General features: G+C 41.3%; 1 pseudogene across 1 annotated transcript in view; it reads left to right on the top strand.

The window, feature by feature from the left end:
* Window positions 1-6,088: 6,088 nt before the first annotated feature.
* The window catches only part of LOC308607666 (myosin-13-like), a 50,446-nt pseudogene continuing 35,718 nt past the window's right edge, over window positions 6,089-20,816 (top strand). The window contains exons 1-26 of the transcript in view: window positions 6,089-6,292; window positions 6,392-6,535; window positions 6,648-6,804; window positions 7,892-7,919; window positions 8,694-8,808; window positions 8,895-8,987; window positions 9,126-9,189; window positions 9,843-9,942; window positions 10,038-10,141; window positions 10,295-10,433; window positions 10,637-10,755; window positions 10,846-10,995; window positions 11,114-11,284; window positions 12,082-12,388; window positions 12,483-12,548; window positions 13,619-13,706; window positions 13,785-13,902; window positions 14,201-14,324; window positions 14,413-14,548; window positions 14,644-14,899; window positions 17,034-17,276; window positions 17,369-17,545; window positions 17,628-17,769; window positions 18,021-18,111; window positions 18,198-18,587; window positions 19,210-19,330. The product of the transcript in view is annotated as a myosin-13-like (transcript). The remainder of the gene's footprint in view (window positions 6,293-6,391; window positions 6,536-6,647; window positions 6,805-7,891; window positions 7,920-8,693; window positions 8,809-8,894; window positions 8,988-9,125; window positions 9,190-9,842; window positions 9,943-10,037; window positions 10,142-10,294; window positions 10,434-10,636; window positions 10,756-10,845; window positions 10,996-11,113; window positions 11,285-12,081; window positions 12,389-12,482; window positions 12,549-13,618; window positions 13,707-13,784; window positions 13,903-14,200; window positions 14,325-14,412; window positions 14,549-14,643; window positions 14,900-17,033; window positions 17,277-17,368; window positions 17,546-17,627; window positions 17,770-18,020; window positions 18,112-18,197; window positions 18,588-19,209; window positions 19,331-20,816) is intronic.

Below are 20,816 nucleotides of genomic sequence, written 5' to 3'. Positions count from 1 at the left end.
TGTGGCACATGGGCTTAGTTGCTCTGTGGCATGTGGGATCTTCCCAGATCAGGGCCTGAACCCGTGTCCCCTGCATTGGCAGGCGGATTCTTAACCACTGCGCCACCAGGGAAGCCCGAGAAACAAGATTTTTTAAGCTGGATTTAGTTGCGATGCATAGCCAAAAAAATAGCCTTCCTGGACAGTGTAAAGGAAAAACTGAATGGTGACTTCCCATCTGAATAGAAAGCAAGACTATATTGGTTTAAATGGCCCTGCAAGAGAATGACTTAATTAGATGTGTGGAAGTAGGTTCACAGATAATTTGGATTCACACTGGCCTTAGGAAGGGTGTGGAATCACTCCTCGCTGCACTGGCCCCCTTCACTGCGTTCCCACGTCACCTGTAAATGCTTAGGTGCCTCAGAACTTGGCAGTAATAACCAAAACCAACATCTATTCTCTACTTACTGGAGAATCTATCCAGAGCAGTCAAAAGGCTGTCTTAAAATTCCCATCAAATCCTATTGAGAGCATTATTAAAATGTTCTCTTTCTGAGAACACCGTGACATTTTGCAGATGCCTGATAAAGAAAGTGTCTAAGAAAATAAAATGATGTACCTGTGGCTGCAAAGCAGGTTAAGAGTTGGCTAGGAAAGCCCCTCTCAGATGCATGTTTCCTGGAAGACCCTTCCTGATGGCTTTAACCTACTGAGGTAGAAGAGTGTTACCAGCAAGCACACTGGACTGCAAGTCAGGTGACCAAGGTTTACACTGCTGTGTGATTTGTGAACTCTCTTCTGTTCTTTGAATCTCAGTTACTTTATTAGTGAAATGAAGAATATGGATTAGATAGTCCCTTACAGCAATAAAATCCTGTGACCATTACAAACAGTATCTCCAGATATCTGCTTTCAGAAGGCAGCCTCTTTCCATTAAATCAACTGACATACAAGTACAATAATACATGAATGGTTGCAATACAGGGTATATTAAGCAAATTTTGTCTCAGTCTCAGAGAGACAATGCTGACATAAGAGATGCAAGACCACAGAGACAATAAAACAAATATATTTTTAAATTAAACATCAGAATAGAAAATAATGTGCAGGCATTGTTCGTAAGCAAAATGTGAAATATATACCATGGATAACTGATGGAGAAGTCACAGATGCTGCATAATTAGACAGAGAAACACCCTGTTTTCTAGTTTGTTCCTATGTTGAGTTTCATAGAGGAAAAGAGATTTCACAAGCAACTTACATTTAGGAAACAAAAGTGAAAGAAGCAGGACAACCCAGCTCAGCGAAGCCGTGGAATTATTTGACAATGAATCAGAGGCGACTGACTGAAGGAAACGAAAGAAGCTGTCTATCTTTGGCTGCTCTTCATGAAGAAAGTTTTAAAATAAATTTCCGAGCATCCTTGAAAAAGTACAATAAATGGGGGAAAAAAATCATGGTTTCTTGGGAGAAACTAACAATCTTTTTCTGACACTCTGGTAAAGAGCAGAAACTTTCCTCCCTAGTATAATATCTGCAATTGTGCGGGCAGTTGAAAAGACTACACATGGGCAATTCAGTGAAACACAAGAGCAGCAGGCAACAAAGTTCAGGGAACACATATCATAGCTGTCTTTGAAACAACACCTTACATTATTCCAAAGGCAGTCACTTCCAGGTTGCCAACAACTCAAATTATTTATAGTAGATTGATTTATACACTTAACCCAATGTGAGAGGAAATATTTCTAATTATATCCAAACATCTTTAATATGAGGGGAATTATACTTGGGAGACCTTCATTGCCAAAAACACGTTTTGCCAAATATGATTTAAGAAAGAGGAGGAAGCTACGTGCTTTCCATATCTGACCCTATAAAAGTACCCTTGGAATGAGTATGATTTCTCTCTCCTCATAAAGCTTCAAGGTAAGCGTGTGTGAGGACAGGGCTCTGTCTGAAGGGCCAACAGGGATGCCTGGCTGCCCACACGCATGCCACACATCCTGGCCCACACTGCCCATGGCAGCCCTTCCAGGGAATTACCAACTTACTACGTGGCAATTTTAATTAGATGTTTTGGTGTTCCAGTCATTTCCTGCTTCTCAATTCATAATCCTTCATGCTATTACTGGGAATTGTTAGCATTTAATAAGAAGAAATTTGCTCATTTTCTTACAGTTCTGACCCACTTCAAGGTTGCATCTCTAAGGTAAGATACTAATTTTTCTCATTCCTCGCACGGAGCAAGAAATCTGCAGTGGCTTGGAGAGTGGTCGGGGGCGGCGGGGGGTGGAGGTTATAAAATAAAAGCATTTCAATTTCAGGGCTGTTCATGCTTCCCTTGAAAAACTCTGAGGGAGACTTTAGAAACTGGTTCTCATTAATTTATATCTTTTGCAATAAATGGAACGCTTTCTCAGAATCTTTAGGAGTTTTTAGATACAATTTTTTCCATTTCCAGCATTGCAGATTGTATTTTAAATAAGTGAATTACAACATGCAATACAAAATTTGACAGTGTTACTGTTCATTTACAGAGAATGTATTGCATTGGCCAAAAAGTTCGTTCGGGTTTTTTTCCGTAATTTTTTTTTTTTTTTTTGGCTGTGTTGGGTCTTCGTTTCTGTGCGAGGGCTTTCTCTAGTTGCAGTGAGCGGGGGCCACTCTTCATCGCGGTGCGCGGGCCTCTCACTGTCACGGCCTCTCTTGCTGCAGAGCACAGGCTCCAGACGCGCAGGCTCAGTAGTTGTGGCTCATGGGCCCAGTTGCTCTGCGGCATGTGGGATCTTCCCAGACCAGGGCTCGAACCCGTGTCCCCTGAACTGGCAGGCAGATTCTCAACCACTGCGTCACCAGGGAAGCCCCCATAACATCTTAATGGAAAAGCCTGAACAAACTTTTTAGCCAAACCAATAAATTTCCTATACACAGCTTTTACTCACCACTGTATATAATATAAAAAACCTTGAGATGCTGTCTAAATGGATTAATAGAATGGATTGAATCCTTGCCTTGGAAAAGTGGCTGCAATCTGCATATTGTTTCACACTCTGTAAAATGGACATTTAAAAAAATATAATATGAAAAATGTGAGCATTTTTAGCAAGATAAAGGATTTTAATTGTGCTATCCAAATCACTGTAGTTTGAATAGAAAAATGTTGAGAAGATTACCCAAGTGCTTTTGAGTTTTCCTTGAAAAGATATCTTTTTAAACAGTATGTAGGTTCCTTAAAAAACTAAAAATAGAACTACCATTGACCCAGCAATCCCACTACTGGGCATATACCCTAAGAAAACCATAATTCAAAAAGAGTCATGTACAACAATGTCCACTGCAGCACTATTTACAATAGCCAGGACATGGAAGCAACCTAAGTGTCCATCGACAAATAAATGGATAAAGAAGATGTGGCACATATATACAATGAAATATTACTCAGCCATAAAAAGAAACGAAATTGAGTTATTTGTAGTCAGGTGGATGGACCTAGAGTCTGTCACACAGAGTGAAGTAAGTCAGAAAGAGGAAAACAAATACCGTATGCTAACACATATATGTGGAATCTAAAAAAACAAAAAAACAATGGTTCTGAAGAACCTAGGGGCAGGACAGGAATAAAGACGCAGGCGTAGAGAATGGACTTGAGGACACGGGGAGGGGGAAGGGTAAGCTGAGACGAAGTGAGAGAGTGGCATGGACATATATACACTACCAAATGTAAAATAGATAGCTAGTGGGAAGCAGCCGCATCGCACAGGGAGATCAGCTCGGTGCTTTGTGACCACCTCGGGGTGTGGGATAGGGAGGGTGGCAGGGAGATGCAAGAGGGAGGGGATACGGGGATATATGTATATGTATAGCTGATTGACTTTGTTATACAGCAGAAACTAACACACCATTGTAAGGCAATTATACTCTAATAGAGATGTTAAAAAAAGATCTTTATTATAAAATAGGTTATATATGATCATTATTCACAGGATTGATGAATGTTAAAGTGGCAGGAGACAGATCTTGAAAAGAAAAAGTTTTCTGAAATTTTTATGAGAATACTAGTAATAAAGCAAGAAAACATAGGTAATAACATTTTATAATGCCTTTGAGAAATATTAAAGACAGGTGAAGAAACTGAGTTTGTCAAAATTATGACACAGGAACAAGAGAAGTTAATGTAAAATAGGATATTTTTAACTAAACAATGCAAAACAAGGCTCCTCACATTTCTGCTTTCCTTTATCAGGCAGTCCTTGTAAATCCCAAATCTATAATGAAAAGGTTTTCACCAGGTACTAAATAGTTCCTATAACTTTAGCAACCTATTTCTATTGATGTTTTAATTTATAAAGCCAACTTTGGTCCTTCCCCACAACCAGCATGTGTTCTAAGAGGTGTGAAGGGTGCCGTAGAAGGAAAACACTCCCTGTCTGCAAGGTGCTTATAATCCCACTGGAAGATAAGAACTACAAGTGAAAGAGCTGGAGAAGTCCTGCAGTCATCTTAGCATGGCGTTCTGTATAAGCTGATGATAGGAGGCTCATGCAGCTCAATAACAAAAAAAACAAACAACCCAATCCAAAAATGGGCAGAAGACCTAAATAGACATTTCTCCGAAGAAGATATACAGACTGCCAACAAACACATGAAAGAATGCTCAACATCATTATTCATTAGAGACATGCAAATCAAAACTACAATGAGACATCATCTCACACCAGTCAGAATGGCCATCATAAAAAATTCTAGAAACAATAAATGCTGGAGAGGGTGTGGAGAAAAGGGAACACTCTTGCACTGCTGGTGGGAATGTGAATTGGTACAGCCACTATGGAGAACAGAATGGAGGTTCGTTAAAAAACTACAAATAGAACTACCATATGACCCAGCAATCCCACTACTGGGCATATACCCTGAGAAAACCATAATTCAAAAAGATACATGTACCAAAATGTTCATTGCAGCTCTATTTACAATAGCCCGGAGATGGAAACAACCTAAGTGTCCATCATCGGATGAATGGATAAAGAAGATGTGGCACATATATACAATTGAATATTACTCAGCCATAAAAAGAAACGAAATTGAGCTATTTGTAATGAGGTGGATAGACCTAGAGTCTGTCATACAGAGTGAAGTAAGTCAGAAAGAGAAAGACAAATACCGTATGCTAACACATATACATGGAATTTAAGAAAAGAAAATGCCATGAAGAACCTAGGGGTAAAACAGGAATAAAGACACAGACCGGGGCTTCCCTGGTGGCGCAGTGGTTGAGTGTCCGCCTGCCGATGCAGGGGACATGGGTTCGTGCCCCGGTCCGGGAAGATTCCCACATGCCACAGAGTGGCTGGGCCCATGAGCCATGGCCACTGAACCCGCGCGTCAGGAGCCTATGCTCTGCAATGGGAGAGGCCACAACAGTGAGAGGCCCACATACCGCAAAAAAAAAAAAAAAAAAAAAAAAAAAAGACACAGACCTACTTGAGAATGGACTTGAGGATATGGGGAGGGGGAAGGGTAAGCTGTGACAAAGCGAGAGAGAGGCATGGACACATATACACTACCAAACGTAAAGTAGATAGCTAATGGGAAGCAGCTGCATAGCACAGGGAGATCAGATCGGTGCTTTGTGACCACCTGGAGGGGTGGGATAGGGAGGGTGGGAGGGAGGGAGACGTAAGAGGGAAGGGATATGGGAACAGATGTGTGTGCATGGCTGATTCACTTTGTTGTAGGGCAGAAACTAACACACCATTGTGAAGCAATTATACTCCAAAAAAGTTGTTTAAAAAATACGCAAACGAAACAGAGAAAGGAGCTACAATATCATACAGTAGATGAGCCAGAAACAACGGTCTCTTTCCAACTGCAAGAATAAGTATCTATCACCACTGGCACAGAACACGGAGACTGACATTTCACCTCCAGCCAAGCCAGGGAGTTGACCATACCCAAAAAGATGCTAGCGCTCAACTTGTCAAGGAATAATGTTGTGGTTTTTTAAAACATGAATCGAATGGCCCAGTTGCTGATTTTCTATAACATCTGTACTTCCTCTGCCAGGCAGTGTCTTTGATTTGGCTGCCATCAATAACCCACAGCCATGAGTTCTGACGCTGAGATGGCCATTTTGGGGGAGGCTGATCCTTACCTCCGAATGCCTGAAAAGGAGCGCATGGAGGCCCAGAATAGGCCTTTTGATGCCAAGTCCTCAATCTTCGTGGTAGACCCTAAGGAGTCCTTTGTGAAAGCAACCGTGCAAAGTAGAGAAGGAGGGAAGGTGACAGCCAAGACCGAAGCTGGAGCTGTGAGTAAAACATCTGGAGGGGATTAGACTGGGCCCCACTGCCAGTTAGGGGAGCTGACACTCCTTTGTCGACCTGGCTTCTCTTACTTGACTTGATAGACAGTAACTGTGAAAGAAGACCAAGTCTTCCCCATGAACCCTCCCAAATTTGACAAGATCGAGGACATGGTCATGATGACCCACCTGCACGAGCCAGCAGTGCTGTACAACCTCAAAGAGCGTTACGCAGCCTGGATGATCTACGTGAGTTTGTTCTCACGGCCTCTGCTCATGCAGGTGGTTAATATTTTGAAAAATAGTATGTTATGAAGGTCCCCATGAAATAATTAAATTCCTTTTTTCCTTTACGGTGCAGACCTACTGAGGCCTCTTCTGTGTCACCGTCAACCCCTACAAGTGGCTGCCAGTGTACAACCCAGAGGTGGTGGCTGCCTACAGAGGCAAAAAACAGCAGGAGGCCCCGCCCCACATCTTCTCCACCTCTGACAATGCCTATCAGTTCATGCTGACTGGTGAGTGGCTTGACTGTTTTTCATACAAATTATTTCACCACCTATAATCACAAAATGGAAAAGTTAAAAAGACCTTTAGAAATACTCAAATCCAACCCCCTAGTTGCACACAAGAGGTAACTAAAGCACAGAGAGGTACACATTGTCAAGTGGGGATTAAAACTCAGTTCTCCTGATTCTACCTCCACGATTTTACCAGACCACGCTACTACTCCAACCCTAATAAGTTTGTTTACAGTCTCCTTGTTTAGACATACATGATTTTATATATTTAAGTAACAAAAAAGGTTAAATTAACAGCTGAATAGTATTGTCTGAATAGAAATGAAAAATATATGCTCAATCATTTTAGTACCTAAGTTTCTTGTTGATTTTGAATTAGATACTTTAAGAAGTATTGTTACGTCTTTAAAGTCATCAGAACCCATTTCAGAGATAACAGCCTCTCTCTGAATGAAAATGGTATTCGGGGACTACTGCATTCAAAAGGAAGTTGTCACTGTCCCCCCTTAAAAGGACTTTATTCTGATTGAGGCACCCTCTCTTACCTGATCTTTCTTTGACCCAATAGCATGCTTTTGGGAGGCTGATCAGAATTAGGGCTGCAGTCTGGGACCTTGAGACAGAGATGTGTGTGCGTGTGCGTGTCTGTGTGTGCGTAATTGAACCACTTAGAAACTAAATCTCAATTTTGGCCTGATTAACACTATTTTGAACTATGAAATACAGTCCAAATCCTTAGCATATTGCGCATTTTTCAGTTATATGCATTCATTAGCAAAGAGCAGGCCACTGGAACCTATAGATGACAATTAGGGAATGTGTCTCTGGAAAGGATTGCTCTTTCTTTTAAACCAGAAGGACACACTTCCTGTGGGGCATAAGGAGTTTAAAATACGACACATTTTAATGTTTCTCTTCCCCAACTTAAGAGACATAATAACAACACCACGTGTAACTTCACAATAATATAAGGAAAAACCCCACTGAATATGACACTTACACCCAATGCCCTCAGTGTTTCCCTATAGAAAGTTTTGTTTGTGTAACTAGTAGATACGCTGATTGTCCACTGTCTTTCTTCTAGATCGAGAGAATCAGTCTATCTTAATCATGTATGTATTATTATTCTGATACTTATTCCTATTTTATTTTCACTGGGAAAATCACAATCCAAAAGAAGAAATTAGTTCATGTCCCATACTAAAGCAATGGCATAATCAGCCTGGAACTAACTATTGCTATCACTTATTATAGGGCTCAGATTGCATCCAAATATAAAATAACAATGTCGCAAATTACATCGTTTGCTAGTCCAGTCTTAAAAGTTCCAGAGCTTTCCAGGGATTAGGAGATATAAAACACCATGTCCACACATGGCCAGAACCCAGTACTGGACAGTGAGCACACACACCTTCTGAAGTTTGGGCAGTTTGAGAATGTTCCCAGTGGTTCATTTTCAAGGCCTACTTGAGGAATGTCTATTCCTTCAAAGACCTAACTTGGGAATATCTTTAGTCTAAGGAAGCTGAAGAACACATGCATTGCTTCAGAGAGTTTTTTACTAATTGTTTCATTTACTACGTAGTGCTTCAGGAGCTGCTTCTTGGACCCCTGAGGCCCGGCCTCAGCACCTAGAAGAGAGCCTGACACATTTTAAGCACTCAAGAAATAAGTGCTACATGATTAATGATCGACTATCTCAGATGCTTATCAGTGCAAAGCAACAGAAATAATATGGGCTAAATGTGGCCTGAAGAGAAAGATCTAGGGGACTCTGACAAGGACATATAAAGACAGGCGCGTAAGACAGTAAATGCTAATGGAGGAAGTAGTTTCCTTTGTCACAGAGCTTAATTTCTCACACATATTTGGTCACTGCTTGACAGCGGAGAATCTGGGGCTGGGAAGACTGTGAACACGAAGCGTGTCATTCAGTACTTTGCAACAATTGCAGTCACTGGGGACAAGAGGAAGGAGGAAGCTACTACCGGCAAAATGCAGGTGGGTCTGATTGCCACGTCAGGATCCAAGCTGTCAAGAAAGAAACTCCCCAGCCCCACATGTGAGGACTGCCCTTACCTTTGCAGGGGACACTGGAAGATCAAATCATCAGTGCCAACCCTCTGCTGGAGGCCTTTGGCAACGGCAAGACCGTGAGGAATGACAACTCCTCTCACTTTTTAAGTCTGTGGGTCACAGAAGGGTTTTCTCAGGTGTCCTCTCAAATGCCAGAGAAGGCTGTCTGAGTTATTAACTCAATCTCTTTTTACTCGTGTGCTAACAGTTTTGTATGTAACATCATCTTTTTCACTTGCAAGGGTAAATTCATCAGGATCCACTTCGGTACCACGGGGAGACTGGCTTCTGCTGATATTGAAACATGTGAGTAACAGGACCTCCTAAATAGAATCCAAGAATGACAAATGATGGTTGGGAGGAACATCTTACAGCTCCTGCTGAGCCTGGAGCCTGTGAAACACTAGTCACTGCCAAACATGCCTGTGGGTAATGCCAGTCTTAACCAGAGCCCACAGGGTGCTTCACCCACTTCAGTCAGGAGCCAACGGTGCTCTAGAAACTGCCAGGAGTTGCTGGGCTTATCTGGAGGATGCCAGCCTCAGAAGAAATTTCCAATTTTTCTAAGAAAAAACTAAGACTGGGGGTTTATAACTTGGGTTTAGCGTATGTGATTTCTTCCTAGTGTGAGCCTTGATAAATGTTGCTCTTAGTAACCCCTGTTATAAAGCAAGAAGAGACCCTGAGGAGGAAGAGGCTATCAAGAATCAATTATATTTGAAATGTCAAGAATCTTCTGTATGAGAAATGAATATGTCTTGAGCCAGGCAACTTCAGTTTCCTTCTAGAGGTGGCAAGAGCAACCGCAGTGGTAGAGACGTAATATGTGATACCTCACGGGACCATTCAGCTGAAATCTCATGGGGCCAGTGAGATTTAGCTTATGACCCCAAGTTCCAAAATCATTCCAGGAACTTTATCATTTTTCCCTCTAATCCAATGTCTACTTTCCATTGCAGATCTTCTGGAGAAGTCTAGAGTCACTTTCCAGCTAAAGGCAGAAAGAGGCTACCATATTTTTTTACCAGATCATGTCTAACAAGAAGCCAGAACTAATTGGTATGAAAGAGCTTACATTTATTAAGTTAGAAGCCAATGTTTTTATTAGCACACCTTCTAATGTAAAACATACACCCTGAATTCTATGCACCCAGAAATGCTCATGATCACCACCAACCCATATGACTATGCCTTGGTCAGTCAAGGGGAGATCACAGTCCCTAGCACTGATGACCGAGAAGAGCTGATGGCCACAGACGTCAGTTACACATGCAGTTTTTTAAAAATAAGTCATTGTGTATGGAAATGACAACGACAACCTGCTGTAGGTGTGAATAAGGACACAGTATAAGTTCTTCTAAATAAGTTAGTGTCTTGTGCCCTAATTCTGCCCTCTCACCTCTCCTGGTAGAGCGCCACTGACATCCTGGGCTTCTCTTCTGATGAAAAAGTGTCCATCTACAAGCTCATGGGGGCAGTAATGCATTATGGGAACTTGAAATCTAAGCAAAAGCAGCGTGAGGAGCAAGCAGAGCCAGATGGCACCGAAGGTACCAAATGAACCTCCATCTGGGTTAAATGAGAGAATAGAGGCAAATAAGCCCACTCCAAACTCATGTCTCCTTTGCACCTGAGCATCTGATGGCCACATACAAATTTAACCCCACATAGGAATGATTCATTCCTTACTCTGCCTCTAGGAATGGTGGGGTCATGGTAGGTCATGTTGGATGTTTGAACTGTGTCTCTGCAGTTGCTGACAAAGCTGCCTCTCTCCAGGGTCTGAACTCTGCTGACCTGCTCCAAACCCTCTGCTACCCCAGGGTCAAGGTCGGCAATGAGTATGTCACTAAAGTCCAGACTGTGCAGCAGGTAATGGCACAACCTCTGTGAATCTCACTCTTTCCAGGCCTTCAGGACACGTCTTTAATAACAGCAACGATCATTATTCTGTCTATGAAGGTGTACAATGCAGTGGGCGCTCTGACCAAATCCATCTACGAGAAGATGTTCCTGTGGATGGTCACCCGCATCAACCAGCAGCTGGACACCAAGCAGCCCAGGCCGTACTTCACTGGGGTCTTGGACATCGCTGGCTTTGAGATCTTTGATGTGAGTTGTTTGCATCAATGACAAGCCTCAAAGCACCCTTCCGCTTTGTGTCTGCTTTGCTGAGTCTCCACTGGATCTTCCAAACTCACTCAAACTCTTTGGTATTCGAAATACCCAGTTCAACAGCCTGGAGCAGCTGTGCATCAACTTCACCAACGAGAAGCTGCAGCAGTTCTTCAACCACCACATGTTCGTGCTGGAGCAGGAGGAGTACAAGAAGGAGGGCATCGAGTGGGAGTTCATTGACTTCGGGATGGACCTGGCCGCCTGCATTGAGCTCATCGAGAAGGTTCTCTTCCCTTTCTCAGATCACAGATCACACTGCTGACCCATATTTAAAAGAAAATCATAACATTCACTGTATACTCTGGTAAGAGATTTCTACTTGTAACTAAAATCAGGAAAATTCCTTTGCCAACTCCAAGGTAGGTATTCTGGTAAAAGGAGACTGAATCTTTTCTAGAGAGTCCAGAACTCTACATTTCCCCACAGTGTGCAATGCAAGCCTGATACTAAAGCCATCTTTCCTTATAAAAGAGCTCTGAGGAGAGTATGTTTTACTTCTTATTTCTTTGTCAGCCTTGGAGTCATCACTGCTGGCATTTGAAATTGGAATTTCTAGTGCTTTAAAGAAGAGGCTCTCAGTTGTGTCAAAGACTTGCCACAAGTACTTTTAGTAAAACTGCACATTTCCCTAATCTCACTCCTAGAAATACTTTTGGGTAAGTGTGGGGTGGAGCCTTGGAATATCTGCATTTTTACCAAGTACTTCTGACACAACCCATCTGCAAGTCACACCTGGAGAAATATTGCTCTAAGGCCTTTGGGGCAAAGACACAAACTCCACCAGAACTCCTTCCTTGTTTATCTTACTCTCCATCATATCCCGGAGCCCAACACCACACCCGGATCTTGATAGGTACCTGATAAAAATATTTGTGATTTAACAACTTCTGAGCAAAGAAATGAGTTTTCACTAACTGTAAAGAATGAAATGATGAATTTACTCAAATAGGATCATTGTGTTCCACATTATTTCTACAGGCAGACAAAATTCAAGTGTCATGTTTCTTTTCATTCTCTCAGCCTATGGGCATCTTCTCCATCCTGGAAGAGGAGTGCATGTTCCCCAAGGCCACAGACACCTCCTTCAAGAACAAGCTGTATGACCAGCATCTTGGAAAGTCTGCCTACTTCCAGAAGCCCAAGGTGGTTAAAGGCAGGGCTGAGGCCCACTTCTCCCTGGTGCACTACACCAGCACCGCGGACTACAACATTACTGGCTGGTTGGACAAGAACAAGGACCCCCTGAACGAGACGGTGGTTGGGCTGTACCAGAATTCCGCAGTGAAGATTCTAGCTTTCCTTTTCTCTGAGGAAACATCTGAAGCAGGTAATTATCAACAGAATTAATCTTTTACTTAATGTATAAAGCTGAGGCAGAGAAAGCCTGTACTATGAGTGCTTGTGATTTTTCTTCCCCTTAGAGGGTGGCGGTGCAAGGCGGCAAGAAGAAGGGTTCCTCTTTCCAGACCGTGTCAGCTGTCTTCAGGGTACAAACTTCACTTTCTCTCTCTAATTAGGTTCAGGAAGTTAAATTTTACTTTACTATGTGGGGAAGGGTAAATAATCGTGCAAGGATTCTAGAACTAAATGTGGCTCCAGGAGACAGGTCAGCAGGTAGTGGTAGCACTGACTCTCGCAGGAAGGCGTGGGGTAGCTTGGAAGAGATAGCTCAGTGTATAGGAGACACAGGTGCCAGGAGGTCAGAGTCAGTATGAGACGGTAAAATTCAATATTGGGGCTGGGAAATAAGGTCATTTGACACTTAAAAGCTTCTTCTGGGAGAAGATTAAGCAAAACATGAGATTTTCTTCGGGAACGTCCAAATGGGGTAGGTGCTTAGGTGTATATTGGCGTAAAACTGAAATGAGTAGATTCTGAAAGGTGAGGATAGAAAAATAGTGGTAGGATTTGGAGGCTGATCTAAAGAAGAAAATAAGAAATCAGGTGTGATAAGAAATAGCTTTTTAAGGAAAACGTACTTATCTTTTGACAATCCTATCTGTAATAACTGAAGTTCTAGTTATTCTGAAAAATCAGGATTTCCATAGGGTGGAAAACCTCTCACATTTGCAATATGGCTATCCGTTTTCTGCCAATTTGCAGAACAAGGCATTAAAAGGCCCCTTTCTATGAAACCAGCAGGAAGACACAGCTATGTAATTATAAGGAATAAGCATGTGCTAGAGAAGCAGATACAATTGAAAGTTGGGTAAAGAAAGAAATGGGAGAGCTGGAAGAAGATTTTGAGTTTTTTGTAAATCGGACCATATTATCTAGGCAAAAGATTATGGGTAGAGTATTTCCATGTGTTAAAATGCCATAACTTTATAACATATGCTAGGAAATTCAACAGGAATGAATAACCACTTCAACAGCGAGTTTATAATGCACAAAGATAGGGAAAATAGAGATATTTCCAGAGATAACCCTCTGCAAATTCAATCTGGATACTAATCACTGAAATTAAAACAGTATCATGGATCATGATAATTATGTCTATAAATATGAATGTACAAAAATAGTGCATTTTTAACCAAATATTCACATGGCTCCACAGGAGAATTTGAGTAAGCTGATGACCAGCCTGAGGAGCATTCACCCCCACTTTGTACGGTGCATCATCCCCAGTGAAACCAAAACCCCTGGTAAGACACTTCTGATATCCAGACAAGCTCTAGTGTGACTTCTCATTAGACTATTATGGAAAATGTATCTCTTTTTAGGGGCCATGGATCATGAGCTTGTCCTGAACCAGCTGAAGTGTAACCGTGTGCTGGAGGGCATCCGCATCTGCAGGAAGGGGTTCCCAAGCAGAATCCTGTATGCAGACTTCAAACAGAGGTCAGACTTTCTCACTGTGAATTATTCTACAAGGTTCTTGTTATTTCATTTTTCAATGAAATAATCCTATCCTTTATAACTTCTATTAAAATTGAAGAGCAACAAATTTAACAGACTCTGTATTGATATACCAAAAGTTTGACACCCTTTGAATATACAAAGACTAGATAAAGAGATAGATATGATCACTTGTTTATCTGTGTTAGACTACCCAACAGTTAAGTTGTTTCTATAATAAGGCAGGAAGACTTCTTGTTGGTGACAACGGCTCTATCATTTATTTGTTTGGCTCAAACAGATACAAGATATTAAATGCAAGTGCAATCCCTGAAGGACAATTCACTGACAGCAAGAAGGCTTCTGAGAAGCTCCTTGCGTCCATCGACGTTGACCACACCCAGTATAAATTTGGTCACACCAAGGTAATAGGCTCTAAGGCCCACCAGACACTATGCCTGTCCCTTTGGAGCCTATGGAAAGTTTCTGATCTGCAACTCTGCCCATGCACAGGTCTTTTTCAAAGCTGGCCTTCTGGGGCTCCTAGAGGAGATGTGAGATGACAACTGGCCCAGCTGATTACTCGAACCCAGGCCAGGTGCAGAGGGTTCTTGGCAAGAGTGGAGTACCAGAAGATGGTGGAGGGGAGGTAAAATAGGAAATGTTACTAAACCCCATCAGCCTAGGCCTTTTAATTCTGTTTCCTGTTATACCTGACTTTGAACATTTCTGTTCCTATCACAGAGAGTCCATCTTCTGTATGCAGTACAATAGTCGTGTTTTCATGCATGTGAAAGACTGGCCCTGGATGAAGCTGTATTTCAAAATCAAGCCCCTCCTCAAGAGTGCAGAGACAGGGAAGGAGACGGCCACCATGAATGAAGGATTTGAGCAGACCAAAGAAGAGGTAGCCAAGTCAGAGGCAAAATGGAAAGAACTTGAAGAGAAAATAGTAACTCTGATGCAAGAGAAAAATGACCTGCAGCTCCAGGTTCAATCTGTGAGTATCAGAAGCCATTGCTTGCAATCTGATGCTAAAATTTCAATTCAGCAGTTGCTAGGGGAGAGTCTAAATTCCACCTTATTAAGGGACTGATTATCAATCTTTCTTAATTCAGAATGTTCCATAAAATTTCATATACAATATTACTAAAAAGCTCTGTGGTAGGATTCCTTTCTGTTGAGAAGGGAAAAATAAAAGCATTTTTCATTTCCCCCTGTTGTTTCTCCTAGCAAAATATGGGCAGTAAAGAAAGTGATCTTTGTTCCCTAAGATTCTCCCTGCTGAAAAATACAAATAAGAGCAGTGAAGAAAGAACACTGTTGACAGTGTAGAGCGAGGAGACTTTACGATGAGAATGTATCAACTCGAAACCCATATTCTGAATTTTAAAATCTATGGTCCCCTGGCAATTTCCCTCTCAACTATATCTTTAGAAAGTCTCTAGGACCTGAAAGAATAAGATCATTGCAAAGATAACGGCAATACTTTCTATAAATAGTGTCAATGAGGCAAAGCATGAAAAATAGTACTGATGTTCTTGTTTTGATGTCCCAAGAAATATCCAGAGGCTTGAGAAGAAATATTTGATCAACACCACTGTCTAACCCATTTCTGTGACCCAAATGACAAGAAAATTTCAGCTGCCACCACTGAAATCAACAACAGAAACATTAAAAGCTACTCTCTAGTTCTCTGAATTCAGAAGGGAATCTGCACTGGTTCCAGTGGGCACACAGGTTTTAGACACATAACTAGAAAAATTAAAGAAAAATGAATTATAAATACCTAGGCTGGCACTGTGACTTTCCTTATGGTTTATGGAGACAAAGGGTTTCCAAATTGAGGAGGGGTTCATCACACTGTCAAGAATCAAGAGATAATTGTATGGAAGTTTATTTCTCTCAGTATAATATGATCCAAGTATAATCAGTATAACTGATCTAAGTATACTCTTCTCAGAATAATATGACTTCTTTTCAACATTACTCTATCAACTACCCATTTAATAAATATTTCATGAAGTTCCAAGCATTAGGGATACAACTTTGAGCAAGAGACATAGTCCCTGCCCTCAGAGGGTTTATATTCCAACTCCTATTTCTTCTCCTGAGAAACACGCTTGCTACTTCTCTAGCACCACCTTCTAAAATGTTCCGTTCCCCTTAGTTCTTCCGCATGCTCCCATTAATTCCACCCACTCTGTCACTGTAGCATGTGTCTTTCCCTTTAATTCACTTTTCTGCTAAACACCCAACCATTTTCTTTGTTTTCCATATACTAAACTTTTCGGGAAAATAATATTAAATAAAGAAAACTAACTGAAATTATATACCAACACATTAAACACAGGTTATCACGCAGGGGAGTAAAAAAATTTCCTTGACCCTCTTAGGGTTCCTTGGCTGGGTCTGAAAATTAAACTGACAAAGATAGATTGACAGGAGAAAAACAAACAAATTTTATTTAATTTTTATGTGTATATGGGAGCCTTCACAAGAGAATAAAGACCTAAAGAAGTGACCAGAGCATGGAGCTGTTATACCCTTTAGACAAAGAAATGATAAATATGTGAAGAATTGACAAGACAAAGGGGTCTGGACTGGGGTAGTAAGTGATGAAGAAATAACTAGGAAGATAAGGGTTAGTTTAACAAGGTTTGTTTATACAGCCTTCTCAGTCCTAAATTCCCCACCTCTTGTGATAAGAATGTCTTCTTTCCTCCCAGTACAGGGAGGGGAACTTCCACATGGAAGTTTTATGACCTGTTTCAGGGAAGAACGGTGAGGGGAATGGGTCAGGGTGGGCTTCCTATTTCTGCTCTTTTCTCAAACTCCTTTAGCTTAAGATATTCATTATACCAAGGTACCATACTTTGGGATAGTGTATCCTGAACCCCATCATTAATAAGTCTAATTTTATTATAAATTCATCAGGAATTATGACAAATTCTTTTTAAAAATCTCCAGTGCCATAAGTGGAGTGCCCAATAAATATTTCCTAAATGATGTAAAGCTAATAAAAATTAACCTAAAGCTTTAAAGCACAATTTATTTGCTTGGTTTCAAAATCTTAATAAAATCTGAACATGGCCACAGAACAAGATCTAAAAGTGTCTACTGTCCCTTCTCAGGAAGCAGCTAGCTTGGCTGATGCAGAAGACAGATGTGACCAGCTGATCAAAACCAAAATCCAGCTCGAGGCAAAGATCAAGGAGGTGACTAAGAAAGCTGAAGATGAGGAAGAGATCAATGCTGAGCTGACGGCCAAGAAGAAGAAATTGGAGGATGAATGTTCAGAACTGAAGAAAGACATAGATGACCTTGAGCTGACACTGGCCAAGATTGAGAAGGAGAAACATGCCACAGAGAACAAGGTATGAAATATATTTGTATACAGCACATAGAGACTCTGCCATCTAACTAAGCTGCTTTAGAGCAGAGATAATCTCTTCCTTAACCTTTCTAGGTGAAAAACCTCACAGAAGAGATGGCAGGCCTGGACGAAGTCATAGCTAAGCTGACTAGGGAAAAGAAGGCCCTCCAGGAGGCACACCAGCAGACCCTGGATGACCTGCAGGCAGAAGAGGACAAAGTGAACACCCTGACCAAAGCTAAAACCAAGCTAGGGCAGCAAGTGGATGACGTAAGTCTAAGATTATCAAGGAAATCATTTTCTTCAAAGGGAAGCTAAGCAATCCTTATGACTCAACATTATTTATATTTAGCTTGAAGGATCTCTGGAACAAGAAAAGAAACTGCACATGGACTTAGAGCCAAGAGGAAGCTGGAGGGTGACCTAAAATTGGCCCAAGAATCCTCAATGGATATAGAAAATGATAAGTAGCAACTTGATGAAAAACTCAAAAAGTGAGTATGAGAGAATTCAGTTGTAACCTGCTCGTTGTCTGGATCTCAAAAATATTACTTCACAGCACACAGAAAAAAACAAATAAGGACATCTTTAACTTTTGTATTTAATGAATATGGTACAGTACTGACTTGTAAAACATGCACTTAGCACTTCCTCAACACCAGCAATACAAAAACGTTCAGTTACACATAGAGAAGAAGACTGGCAAGAGGACAGAGTATGAGCTAATGTGTTGCTCTCCTAACAGGAAAGAGTTTGAAATGAGCAGCCTGCAAAGCAAGACTGAAGATGAACAAGCACTTGGCATTCAACTGCAGAAGAAGATCAAGGAGTTACAGGTAAGTCCATGATTTCCATCAGTTTCATTCAACATGACAAAATAGTAACACAAAGGAGCTAACGTTGAGCTTTTCCCCACTGCCAGGCCCGCACCGAGGAGCTGGAGGAGGAGATCGAGGCGGAGCGGGCCTCCCGCGCCAAAGCAGAGAAGCAGCGCTTGGACCTCTCCCGGGAGCTGGAGGAGATCAGCGAGCGGCTGGAGGAGGCGGGCAGAGTCACATCCACCCAGATAGAGCTCAACAAGAAGCGGGAGGCCGAGTTCCTGAGGCTGCGCCGGGACCTGGAGGAGGTCACCCTGCAGCACGAGGCCACGGCGGCCGCACTGAGGAAGAAGCAGGCGGACAGTGTGGCCGAGCTGGGGGAGCAAACTGACAACCTGCAGAGGGTCAAGCAGAAGCTGGAGAAGGAGAAGAGTGAGCTGAAGATGGAGATTGATGACCTTGCTAGCAACATGGAGACGGTCTCCAAAGCCAAGGTACAATCATGATTTAAGTCTTAAGAGATTTCTGTAGGACAGGTGTGAGTGAGCCTTTCAAGAATCACTAGTAACTGGCAGGAGGAGACTATGGCAGGAGGAGACTATGGCAGGAGGCTGGTCGCAGGAAGGGCAACTCCCATGTGATGGGGCCAAGTGCTCCCTCTTTACAGGAGAAGAGCTGTCCCCAAAGAATATGCATCCTGAAAACTCAAGTTCTTTCCAATAAAAAATACAATTCAATGATGTATTTTGAAATTTTTAAAACACCTCACCTTGATTAGGCTTTTTGTTTTTCCCTTAAGCACAAATACATAATCTGCTTCTCAAAGAAGTTTCATGAGCTGAGTCATCAAGTACCACTATTCTCATATCACAGATAAGTCAACTGAGTAAAGGCTTAGTTTCTCAAAGCAATTTCATGGCAGTAGGTTTAGACTATGTGTCTTGTTACTCTTTCCATCACAAACTAAGGCCTCAGTTGTTGTTTTTTTTTTTTTGTAAAGGTAGTTTATTCTCAAAATAAATGAGTACTGCAGCTCCTATGGAATGCTTAGATTATTGCAAATTTCTATGGTCCAAATACTTGCTTAAGATGCCGTTTACCACTTTTTGAATGCAGGGGAACCTTGAAAAGATGTGCCGTGCTCTAGAAGACCAAGTGAGTGAACTTAAGACAAAGGAGGAAGAGCAGCAGCAGCTGATCAATGACCTGACGGCTCAGAGGGCACGTCTGCAGACAGGTCAGGTGGGCCATCTACCAGTGTTGACCTTGAATGATAAATTTATCTTGGCTATCCAGTTGCTGAAAAACTCTACACTGAGTTATTTGAGCTCACATATGACCTCCCTGGAAGGTGCCGCTCATATGAACACCTTATTGACCACCAGCATGGACTACTTTCTTCCTTTCTGTCTTTTTGGTTTTGGGTTTGTTTTCTTTTAAATAGAGACGCAGGCTCTCTTATTTTTTAACACTTTAAAGCAGATTTCACTCTAATCTAAAAGTTATCTAATAAAAAAGTGTATCCTGACAGTATTTACTTTTGCTTTTCAAAGTGCTTCCACAAGTTAATTACTTTTTTACCCTCATTAGTCTGTGTAATGTTATCCCCATTTTAAAGATGTCGGATTAGGGTAGTGATGAAATTACATGTCCAAGAACGCTTACTCCAGTCTTTTCCCTGAAGTCTTGCCAATTGCCGGTAGCACCACAGTTAAGTAGGGAAATATTCAGGACCACAATCCAGCCAGGAGCATTCAAATGAGGTACACAGAGTTTTGATTATCCAAATTGGAGGGTCTCTGCATTTACTCCTCCCCCTACGAACTTGTCCAACTTTCTACCAAAGTTCTCCTCCCCAAGTGAGAGGTAATAAGATGGAAATTGTTTTGTGGGTCATTTGGACCACTAATGTAATAGGTAGATCAAATTGTTGGAGAACCACTTTACTCTTTCATATTCATTCAAATATTGTTCTTTCTAGAACAAAGCTCAAGTAAGGCTTTTATTATTGTTATACAGTTGATAAGTACACTTTATGAAAAAGAAAAACTGTATTCACAAATAATCAAAATGCTCCCTGTAGTTTCTTTTCCTCATTACATGTTTATTCCTAGTAATTTAGTGGTATGAAAAAAAAATGAAAGCTGTGATTCTTATTAAATGTTAAAGAGATAAGGCTTCCAGGTAACCAGTTCAAAAATGGTGCTGAAAGTGTTTTCTCTTTTTTTAACATAATACAGTTGACCCTTGAACAACATAGGTTTGAACAGTGTGGGCCCACTTATACGTGATTTTTTTTCTATAAAAACATACTACAGTACTAGATGATCCACAGTTGGTTGAATCCATGGATGTGAAAAAAGAGGGCTGACTGTAAAGTTATAACCGGATTTGCAACCGTGCAGAGGGTCGAAACCCCTAACCCCGATTGTTCGAGGGTCAACTATAGAGTGTATTTTCTGAATTATGGTGCTTAAAGAATGGGAGACAAATTTAAATGCCACTTAGTTTAAGAACTGATTAGTTATCCACAAACCAACTCGTTCTTGGGGTGGAAAGACACTTGATTGTTTCTTTTTTTTTTTTGGTACATTTCACAGAATGAACGTTTTATTTTAAAAATAATTATAAACTTAACAATAAACAAAGAAAAAGTTTTTTAAAAAGGAAATAAGTCAGAGATATGTCAGATGATTTGCTGAGATCTGTACAACAAATAAGGA

Source organism: Mesoplodon bidens (genome assembly GCF_964165515.1).
Source record: "Mesoplodon bidens genome assembly, chromosome: 19".
In the NCBI taxonomy this organism is placed as follows: domain Eukaryota; kingdom Metazoa; phylum Chordata; class Mammalia; order Artiodactyla; family Ziphiidae; genus Mesoplodon; species Mesoplodon bidens.
Note: the sequence above shows the minus strand (reverse complement) of the source record. Positions and strands in the feature narration are given on the sequence as shown.